The sequence below is a fragment of the Suricata suricatta genome, chromosome 1 (assembly GCF_006229205.1).
Source record: "Suricata suricatta isolate VVHF042 chromosome 1, meerkat_22Aug2017_6uvM2_HiC, whole genome shotgun sequence".
In the NCBI taxonomy this organism is placed as follows: Eukaryota; Metazoa; Chordata; class Mammalia; order Carnivora; family Herpestidae; genus Suricata; species Suricata suricatta.
This window is the reverse complement of record NC_043700.1, coordinates 79089884-79101949: the sequence shown is the minus strand read 5'-3', so window position 1 is coordinate 79101949 and position 12066 is coordinate 79089884. Positions and strand designations below refer to the sequence as shown.

At 34.4% G+C, this 12066-nt stretch overlaps 1 non-coding gene across 1 annotated transcript; it reads right to left on the bottom strand.

Annotated features, from left to right (window-relative positions):
• Nucleotides 1-9603: 9603 nt before the first annotated feature.
• On the bottom strand, nucleotides 9604-9707 carry LOC115303353. Its single transcript, XR_003913991.1, has one exon. It is a non-coding gene; the product is annotated as a U6 spliceosomal RNA (small nuclear RNA).
• Nucleotides 9708-12066: the final 2359 nt, after the last annotated feature.

The following is a 12066-nucleotide window of genomic DNA, read 5'->3' as shown; positions in this document are numbered from 1 at the left end:
ATATATGTATATAAGCATATGATGATCAAAGGGTTCCTTGGCTGAACAAAAACTTGAACACTACTGAGTCAGTAAATGTGAAGACCCTTTGTAAACTGTAGTGTGATTTACAAATGCTAGTTGTTAATATTATTACTGCTGTTTCTTGGTTCTTGTGAAAATTAAATGCTTTGTTTTATTAGGAAATTGTTTAATTAGGTAATAAATCTCAAGAAATGCCATTGTTCCACGTCAAAGATTTATTCTTGACTCTACCAATCTGTACAATAAATACATTTAAAATGCTTCCTAGGGGCGCCTGGGTGGCTCAGTCATTTAAGCCTCCGGCTTCGGCTCAGGTCATGATCTCACGTTCGTGGGTTCCAGCCCCGCTTCAGGCTCTGTGCTGACAGCTCAGAGCCTGGAGCTTGCTTCCGGTCCTGTGTCTCTTTCTCTCTCTGCCTCTCCCCCTCTCATGCTCTGTCTCTCTCTGTATTAAAAATAAAATAAAACATTAAAAAAAATAAAAAATAAAATAAAATGCTTCCTAAAGAGATTCATTTAGTGGAGGAAGCTAGAGGACTTGACTAAACTTTTCTGTCACAAATTTAATTGATATGGGGTCAATGCAGTCAGTCATCTTCTGGAGTAAAAAAATACCACACTTTCTAGATGTTATGAGAATATTCAGGGAAATCTTTCCTGCCTCCTTTGGTTAGAAGTGAGGACCCTAAAGATCTCCATTCAACTACTGAAACGTACATATTTAATCCCAGGTTATAGCTAAACACTAAAGGAATATTGAAAAATAATAACAACAAGAATCCAAGTTAATACACATTATTTGTCCTAAAAAGGAGCAATACAACTATAGGATACTGTGTGTGACTTAAGTCAATAATAATAACAAAGTCATATAATGCCTATTATATGCTGGGTACTTGTCTAAGTGCTTAATATATATTGGTTAATTTATTTCTCACAACAACAACCTTATGGACTTAGCACCATGATTATCTTCTTTAGTGATAAAGCCTAGAAAGAGCAAGTCACCTGCCAGAGGTCAGTGTGGAGCTAGGATTCAAACCCAGGCAATCAGTTTTAAGAGATAATCACACAATGTTTTAATTTTTAGTTTCAGCAAGATCAGGAAAATGAGCATATATTTTTATGTGAATTCTGTCAATTATAGGTATGTGCTTGATATCTTCCTTTTTGACCGTTTTGCCCCTCTGAATCCACGTCTCACATTATTCTGTCATGCTCTGTGCTCCAGAGTCTGACCTATATGAACAGCATCATTAGGCTTCCAGCTGGGTTTGGTACTAGAGATTAGAGATCAAGGGAAGAGTGAGGACAGCATATTTATTTTTTTGTTTCCTCCCAGTCAGGTCACTACTGGTCAGCGGCATCCCTCTGTTGAAACCACAGCACTTCAAATGACTCATTTCACTCTGGATTCTGCTACCTCTCCCTTCCTCTCTCCCTAAACACCTAAAGATAACACAGCTCTCTACTAGTGCAGTTTCTAGGACACTGAACCATATTTGTTATTTTTCCTAAATCTTGATCACATCTTTATAAATAGGTTTCTTATTAAACTTTCCTCAGGTTAGGAATCTAAGCAGAGATTCATCTCTTTATCTAATTTACATATAACTTGACAAAAAAACAAATGCAGCATAACCCTCATTTTCCCTACTTTCCATCCTCTGCAAAATAGACCCAGGATATAAATTCTGGGGTTATCTAAAGAGAGCTTCATTATTCCTACTACATGTCTATATGAAAATTATTTGTTTTAACTTTCTTTATTTTTGTAAGTGGCCAGGAATTGAAGACTACAACTAGAAACATATTTTTATTCCAGTAATAGTCATTGGATCTGTTAAAGTATCCTGAGTGTCAACCAGCAAGGCAGAAACAGACCTATTCATGTTGGGTGTTGATCTCTTTGAGGTGAATGACCTTACTGAAGTCTTGACTCAGACATCATAAATCAGATGCTTAGCCTAATTAAGTATAAAAATATCTGACGCTTTGCAGCTGATAATACTGGACATTGGCTTCCTGGTACCAAGTAGTAAAATATATCCAGGAAATGGGATCCCATGATGCAGAAAGATACCAGGTGCATCCTGGTTTCCCCTTCAATCTAATTAGCCATTCATCAGAAACAATGCATGCTTGTGACTACATCTTGGCCTCAAAGTTAGTGAACATCTGAACTGACCTAAACATCTCTTATTCAAAACAGCTCAAAATGATCTTGTCATTTATACTTGAACAGCTCATCCTGTGGTGAGAATAGATTGTTTCCATTGAAATAGATGTAAGAACAACATCCTGAGACATAATTCCAAAAACTATGGTTACCCTCCCACTCTTCTCCCTTAATCCACCTCAACAGTGCTGATAATTCTTCACTGGTTTTCATGTTGAAGGTCTAGAATTACAGCTACAATTCATCTGGCTTGGTTAGAATGATGCATTTCCTCTTACTGTGACTTGATGCTTGCAAAGTTAAATATACCTGGAGGTAAATGTCTTTGTTTACAAGCCTCATTCTTTCATCAGAATGTGTCACAAAAGTCTTAAAACCTATGAACATGTACACCTACCAGTGGAATAGATACAAAATATTGACTTCTTTCTGAATCACAGTTTCATAGAACAATGGCAGGAGATGGATGCATAATACATTGACCCATTTCAGTAATAAATATCTTGGGAATCTCTTAGAGTACTTCTGGACTGGCAGGAGGCAATGACTATGACCAAAGGTTAAAAGACAAGAACCCTGGATCTTCCTTTTCTAATTCTAGCTCTGTCACATTCTGATGTATGACACTAGTGCTGTTCCACCATAAAATGACAGCTTTCTGCATGACCTGGATTTCAAAGTCATTGACACGAACAAAAGTGGTTTAGATGTACAGACACTAATATAAAAAAAAACTTTGTGCTACTTCACCGAGCAGAAACCAGTCAGAGATTATTTTAAGTGATTGAGATACTCATTGTCTTGAAGCAAAGTCAAGATACAGTGTTTTATTAAATTACACATGCTATTTCTTTTCCTCCTTACCTATAGTAGCCAGCCTCTAGGGTGGTCTCCTCCAATAACTTACATCACCTTCTGATATTCACACACTCACATAGGTCTCTCCTACATTGGATACCTGTATATCCAATAAGATATTGCAGAAACAATATTATGTAATTTCCCAGGTTAGTTCATAAAAGCCATTTGGCTTCTGCCTTGTTCTTGTATCACTCACTCTGCTAGAAACCAGTTGCATGTGAAGAGGGCACTCACAGGATATCCCACATAATGAGGAAGTGATACCTTCTACTGAAAGTCAGCCTGCCACTCATGTGATTAAGCCATCTTGGAAGTGGATCTTCACACCCAGTCAAGCCTTCACATGAATGCAACTCCAACTTACCTGTTGACTGTAACCTCATGAAAATTCCCAAGCCAGAATCACTCAGCTAAGCTACTCCTAAATTTTAAATCTACAGAAATTGTGGAAGATAATAAATGCTTGCTGGTAGAAGTAACAAGAATTTGGGGAGGTAACTTGCTATGGAGCAATAGATAACTAAAATACTCTTCATTCTGATTTTCTTTTATACAAGGTTTACCTTTCCCCAAAACCCGACACACACACACACACATCCATTTCTCAAGCAAGAACTCCATATGGCAAAATGGCTAGGTGGGCATGCCCACTTTGACAAGGACAACATGTCCACAGTTGCATTTGTACAAATAATAAAGGTCCATCTGAAAAATGTCCTCATCCAATAAGTTGTTTACAAAAATAAATACTATATATATATACATATATATATATAACTGTATTTTATTTGTAACACAATAGATTATTCCATTGTTTTATAGTAGCATAATTTATATCATTAGAATACTGGTGATATCATTTTATTACTCAGATAGTTCTAAGTAGTGAGTTAATGTCCCGTCATTAACTTCTGTTAACTGCCAGAATTGAGCCATATGATTTCAGTTGATACTGAAACAAGTGAGTTAGACAGTTAAGAGGAACATCTGGCTAACATACTGCAACGGTCTAGCAGTGCACTTAAACCAAATAGGAGTTTCTTCAGTGGCAGAAAAATTTCAAACAATTCTTAGTAACTTTAATCTGAGTAATGATGACATACAAAGAGTGCAAAATACTAACTTACCAGAAGCACCCAAAGCAGATAATATATCATCCCTCCCCACATGCCTTCCCTTCCGTATAAAATTAACTTATCATTTACATTTCAGTTCAATATTATAAGGTAATAAAATTAAAGAAGATACACATTTACTGTTTACAACACTATACTTCTAAGATTAAAATAACAAAACAGATGAAAAATCACATCTCTAAAAACTTTTAGGTACTTGTAGAATTTTTTTAGAAAAAGTACTTAAAACTGTTTTCAGCATTAGATTCCAACACCCTAAGTCTGAAAACACAGATTACTTTCTTAGTATTGATGTGAATTTCTCTTAGGAAAAATCAGAATTCTAAATTAATCTAAATAATATTCAAGGTATTGAATTATACTTCACAGATTTTAGTGGATACACATTTAGTTTCTGCAAAGGGCAAGATTTTCCTTTATAATAAAATAATTTTTAAAGAGCTATAAGAATTACAATAAAATGAAATATTCAAAAACAATAAGATTTAGGTATTTCATCCTTAAGCAAATCGTAGCAGAATTTTACCAAATGTAAGAGTATAAATGGTAATGGTTATGAAATGAGAATCACAAAGTACTTTTCTAAAACATTCTAATGGACAAGGGTCAACTTATTAACTCTTGGTACTAGATCTTACAATATGTACTTTAAAATTTTGATATTTCCATTTAACCTCTGTAATAAATACATGTGTAAATTATCAAAAGGATACAAGTATAGGAAATTCATTTCTGATATTTAACTTGGCTAACAGTACCTTAGTGTGGGCAATGAAAAATAAAGTGTAAGTCAACAAATTTTTGCTTAATTAATTTTATGTATTGGTGTGCCAAAATTATGCCCTGGTGAGCCAAGGAGATATATCCATACTTACAATTCTTCAGATGAATTAATTCTTTACTAAAATTGTGAATAGATTCATGCTCAATATAATTTCTAAAGGGTTGAATGATTTTACTCTGAGAAATCATTCATGATTTAATTCTGAGAAATTTTATGCATTGGATTGTATATGCTTTCTATATATTATGAAGCTATCATTTCTCTTTAGGTATTTTGTAATACCTGTTGAATGATGTGAATGAATAAATGAAGAAAAGAATTTTCCAGCAATTGGTTCTGGCGATGTTTTGTCATCAATACACTCCATTTGTTTGAAAACTACTGTTACCCTTGTATTGATCTTTGTGTTCTTGAGTTTTGCTTGTTTCCATATAAAATTGTGTGCAAGGATTACTTTCACTACTTCCTCCCTCCCCAAAACCTACACTGAATGTAATGGTTTCAACCATAATTTCTCAGAAAAATCAAACAAGCTATCAAAGTATTATATATATATGTCCATGACACATCTAGCTAAAAGAAGAGAGGTCCTAATATCAAGGAGATGGAGACTATAACTGAGAAATCAAGTTAAATTACATGAAACAATTAGAGAAAGTTAAGTGCTATGATGTATAATAGCATTTCCCAAAAGATCCTTGAGGTGTTAAAAGATGTTTTATTAAAAAAAAAAAAAGGGCTTCAACAGTCAAATAAGTTTGGGAATTATTTCATAAGACATTACCCTCTTGGCAATTCACAATGTCCATTAGCATATTAATGACTGAAAAGTTTAGTAGCAAAGAAAATAGAGTTGTATTTTGACTAAGCTAGACTTCAACATTTCTTTCACTATGGAAGCCTTTGTTAAAATGCTCCCTTTTTGATCATGAAAATTTTATAGGAAGAGAAAAAAATAACACAACTGTTTGCCACATTAATTTAACAGGCATTAGCATTTTGCCAAATTTGGTTCAGATTTCATAATCTAAATAATAAACAAAAGATCATTTATACAATTAAGGTCAACCCATATCCCTTTTTCCTCCCCCTTCTCCAGGGGTTACTATTATCCTGAAACTGATATATATTATTCTTGATCATATATTTACTTTAACTCATATGTTTGTATTCACAAACAATATGTAGGATTTCTGTGTGTTATAAGTTTAAAAAATAATATTTTTGTACACATTGTGATTTACTAATTTTATTGAATATTATGCTTATGAGATGGAACCATTATAATGTATATAGATTTACTTACCTGTTTTAACTAATTTTGTTCTTTGTATAAATAGACCATAAAAATTAATTATCCAATAACCTACTAAGAACATATGGCTTGCTTGTTCTCACTCAGTGTTTTCCTCTTCAAACAATGTTGTGGTAAACATCCTCACATATAGACCCGTATGGGCCTGTTGAAGAGACATTTCAGAATATACATCTAGAAGTAGAATTAATAAGTCATAGGTACCTACTTTGCCAACTTTAGTAGATATGTCAAACTTCTCTCCAAAGTAATTGAACTCAATTACATGTTAACTAGCACACCAAGGGATTCCCAGGGACTCAAATCTCTGAAAATGGTCAGACATACTAATGATACGTATGGACTTATATTGTGCTGATATACAATGTTAATTTCCCTTATTATTTTTGAATTTTGAACATAGGTTCTTAAACATATTAGCCATCTGTTTTTTCTCTTTTGTGAATCATGAAGATTTGACAGAGTTAATCATATATTTCTTTAACTAACCCTTCATTATTCAAATTCACTGCAAATGACTTCCCTAGTCTATGGTTTAACTTTCATTCTTTAAATATTTTTTGTATTTTCACAAGTGTTTATGTTTACCATTTGTGTGACATTTGTACCATAGTGTCTTATGTTTTATTTAAAATTTTTCAGTTTTATTTTTCACATTGAGAGTTTTATTCTCTATCTGCTATTTATTTGTGTATTGTGTCATACAAGCATTTAATTGTCCCAGTGACATTTCTTGATTAATCTATCCCTTCTGTACTGATTGCTAATGCTACATCATATACCAAGTCCTTGTAATACAGAGGAGATACTAATAGTTGAGAGTAGGGAGTGGGCTCACTATTGCATAGACCTAGTCACACATGAGGGACTGCATGAAAGAGGTGGCCCTCTAGGTAGGATCTGAATACTAGACATAATAAAGACATGGGATTGGTGCTGTTTATATCCTTTCTGTAGTACTCACTGCAAGTGAATTAATCTTACTGCAAATAAATTTCTTCTCTTGTAAATAGGGATAATACAGATGATCTAGTTGCATTATTTAATGACATAATACATTTAAGGTGGTTACTGGGGCACCTGGGTGGCTTAGTTGCTTAAGCTTAGGTCATGACCTCATGGTTCATGGGTTTGAGCCCCGCATCAGGGCTCTGTGGTGACAGCTAGCTCAGCGCCTGAAGCCTGTCTTCGGAGTCTGTATCTCCCTCTCTCTCTCTGACCCACCCTCGTTCACGCTGTATCTCTCTGTCTCTCAAAAATAAATAAAAAACATAAATAAAATTTTTAAAAAGGTGGTTACTATATTGTCTTGTATTAGTAGATGTTAAAAATAAGCAGTAGTAGTGATCATAGTTTCCATTGTTGCCAGCAGTAGTGCTAGGGATGGTAGTAGTATCTGATTAGATTGGTACCTGTCAGTTCAAAAAGCTAAAACAAATCTGAAGGAAATTCTTAGGAAAGCAAAGACAGATCTGTGGAATTGTCTGACTATAAGGTAAGAGTTAGAGATGACTCCAAGCTGCGGTTTGGAGAACTAGATGTAGGAGGAATTGGAGATATAAGTTTAGGATGGAGGTTCTCAAAGGGTGGTTCCACAGAAATTCCTATGCATTTGTTAGAAATGCAAATTCAAGACCCCAGGCTCACTGATTCAGATGCTCGAACTGACATGTGATCCAGTAATCTGTGTTTTAACAACCCCTACCCACTTGCCCATGATTCTGATGATGATCAAGTTTGAGACCCACCGGTTTAGAACATAATGAGTAAGAGGTGGTGCTGGAAACCAGGTGTACATCGTGTATGAAGAATTGTCAGAGCTGAAGATGCAGAGTTCTCACTTAGAGGGCTGAGATTCCCTTTGTCTGATGCCTTTCCTCGATTCTAGTTATTGGTTTTATTTTATTGAATGGCTTCCCATTCTTAGAATCATTGACAAGTTCTCCTTGTCATCCACCTACTGGGCAAAGCAATGCCAAGTTTACAACCCTTAATCACTCTCTGTCCTTCCCACAGTTTCTCTCCTGCATCGTTCTCCTTCTGTTTTCAGCTTGGAGGCTCCTCAGGGAGGGGAATTTGTCTGGCACAAATTCATCTAACATTAAATACCATGTACTGACAGAGCTTTATAAATAATAAATGAGGATAGTAATAGCCTAGAACCTAGCTCTTAATAGTAGGAATTCCTGGACATTAAATATAAAACAGTTATCAATATATGTATATCTAGTGACCCTTCTCTGACCCCTGAAATATAGAAGTCTGCAAAGAACATGCTGTGTCTGTACCATTTAAAAGCACTTTCATTTTTCTAATTTCATCTTGAAATCAATAGGTATAAGTGTGAAAAAGAGATGAGCAGTAGCCAGCCACCGAAAACATAGACCTATGTTCAGATTTTCCCATTGTATATTTAGCAAGTTTTATCAATTCATTGGAAGAAATCAAGGTGGGGAAATGATGAGCGATCTCATTATAACAGCCTATCAGAGATCTGGCTAGTGTATTAATTTTGGTCACAATGTGTCAATCAGCTGCAAAGTCTCAGCTCAGACACAGCGAAAGGGATCAATTGGGTAGAGCTCTGAGGTAAGTTAATCTACCATGACATGCTCTAAAGCAGGATGCATAAGGGAATGCCACCTGCATTTTAAACGCGTGCTGGCTGCCTTGTAACATCTGGGATCCATGTTTAATAAAACAAAATCGACCTTCACGAACTTGAAACATATACCCCTATTATTTAAAAACACAAGATAATTCTGGTGTGTTTCCTATTGTGGTTTTCCTTTGATTTATAATTTGTATATATTTGTACATAAAAATATATCCTATAAAGTATATAGGATAAAATGTAAAAGGTAGATTTATAAATATATCTTTATTATCAATTTATATAACATGTTTAACAATATAAATAAATTAATCTACAGTGAAAAAGCTTTTACTTTTTAAAAATACTTTAGATAATTGAATACTCTGCCTTTGCGATGTGAAATCATGATTCTTCACAGTGAAATCAATGCAGTTTGGTGTTTAATTTATCTACAAGTACAAACAGAAGTTTGAAAGCAAGCTCTAGGGTTGAAATTGCCCATTAATATTGTTAAGGAAAATTTAAAATATTACCCATATGAATTTAAATTCATGAAATGAAAGAAAACACACAAAACAGATAGCCATGATTTTATCTTAGTGGAAAATAATGCATAATTTTTTATTTATACATATTTATTTTCTAAATTCCCTACCATAAGGAAGTATTATTATTACCCATTACAGTATCAGTGTGAGTAATAATAAGATACAAAGGAAATATGTACTTGGATTTGTATGTCAGCTTTGCACAGGGGCCATGCTAATCTTCTCTGCATTATTTCAATTTTAGTATATGTGCTGCTGAAGCAAGCGTGAAACATGTACTTGGAAGTAGTTGTAATATACAGCTTATTTAAGCTGTACCAGATTCCTACTTATAGAACTCATACAAACACATACACACCTGCAAACATATACATAAAAACATATTAACAATCCCTTTCTTAATGATAAAGAGATAAGATGCCAGTATCAGCCAGCAGCAAGTAACACTGAGGCTCAACACTGGTTTCTTGATATATGATCCTGGATGGATAGTATACATGGGTGTGAAGTGATGTTTCAGCCGCCCTGAACTGATAAGCAGAGTCAAACATGCACATGTCCCCGGGGCGGGGGGGGGGGGGGGGTCAGGAAACCTTTCAGGCATTCTTTTAAATCAAAGCAATTAATATATTATTTGTATCTTTTTACTGTGTTGCCAGATCTCTTACTATGTTGGCATTCACACTGATGGTACAAATACAATGGTGGGTAACATTACTGACTTAGAACAAATTGGAGCAGTAGAACTAAGCTGCACTAGCAGATTTTGTACATTTCATCACCATGCACTAAAATTCCAGTTTTACCTGAGAATATCTTTGATGAATTAGTAAAAATTCATAATTTTATTAAATCTTGGAACATAAGGATACACCTTAATATTCTGTGTGACAAAAACTAAACTTACATATAAAGTACTTCTATATAATGAAGTAGGTAGTTGTATTAGTGATCTATCTCCATAATAAATTACCCTAAAACCTAGCAGCTTAAAACAACGTATGCTTATTATCTCAGTTCTGTGGGTCAGGAATTCATGTACTGCTTAGCTGGGTCCTCTGGCTCAAGTTTCTAACAAGGCTGCCATCAAGATGCAACCTGGGACCACATGCATGTCAAAGTCTAACTGGGGAGGGATCCATTTCCAACCTTGTCTACGCGGTTGCTAACAGGATTTAGTTACTTGAGGTATTTGGACTGAGGATCTCAGTTCTCTGTGTTACTGGCTGGAGGGCACTCTCTACTCCCTTCTCCATGGGGGCAAACACTTGAGAAGAGCCAGAGAGAGAAATCCAGCAAGATAGAAACCACAGTCTCTTATAATCCAATCACAGAAGTGACACCTCTTCACTTTTGCCATATTCTGTTAGAAGCAAGTCACCAGCTCCAGCTCACATTCAAAGGGAGAGAATTACACAAAAGCATGGTTTCTGAAGGGCTGGACCATTAAGAGTCATGTCAGAAGCTGCTGTCCATAATGGTTATTTCTGGGAAATACTGTTTATGTTGCAAGTTGAACTACCTGCTCTTTTTATTATGCCATTTTTATTTGAAAAAATAATTAACCTAAAAACTATAATTATTCAGGCTTGAGTATTTTGCAGACTTGAGTATTTCTTGAAAATAGACAGTTAATTTTGTCACTTCAAGGGAAACAATGTTGATGCTCAAAATACAATAAAATTTAAATATTCAAAAGAATGAGAGAATTTTGTAAAATTTGTGTCTGGCAACAGTGCCTTAACAGTTTCTTGATGTATAAAGTCTTTTTAAAGATTTCATTAGCAGTATTTAAGAATGTTGGGTTTGGGGTAGGAAAAATAGATAAAAACAGAGAGGGAGGCAAACGATAAAAGACTATTAAATACAGAGAACAAACTGAGGTTTGATGGGATGGAGAGGTGAAAGTGGTTGGGGAAAATGGGTGATGGGCATTAAGGAGGGCATTTGTTGGGATGAGCACTGAGTGTTATATGTGAGTCATGAATCATCTACTCCTGAAGCCAAGACTACACTGTATATTAACTAACTTGAAAATTAAAAAAAAAAAGTTAGGTTTTGATATTGTGGATATTGTGTAATGAAATGTGTTAACATTTAGAAAATCTGCAAAACTTAGTGAGTCAATATTTCTAAAATGACCAATGGATGCTTTTATAGAGTCATGGATGTGTCCATTTAAAATTTAAGATAAATCAATGGTTTTAGCCATTCTGACAGGTGTAAAGTGATATCTCATTTGATTTTTATTTGCATTTCTGTAATGATTACTGATGGTGAACATCTTTTTATGTTCTTGTTTGCCATTTGTATGTTTTCTTTGAAAAGAAAGTCTATTCAGATATTCTGTCCATTTTTGTTAGAATATTTTTTTTTGATTTTGAGTTTAATAAGTTCTTTATATATTTTGGATATTAACCCATTATCAAATATGTCATTTATAAATATGTTTTCCCATTATTAGATTATCTTTTTGTTTTGTTGATAGTTTCCTTCACTGTACAGAAGTTTTTTTTATTTTGATGTAGCCTCAAAAGTTTAAATATGCTTTTGTTTCCTTTGCCAGAGAAGGCATATGTAAAAAAATGTTTCTATGGCTCCTGTCAAAGAAATTTTTCCTATA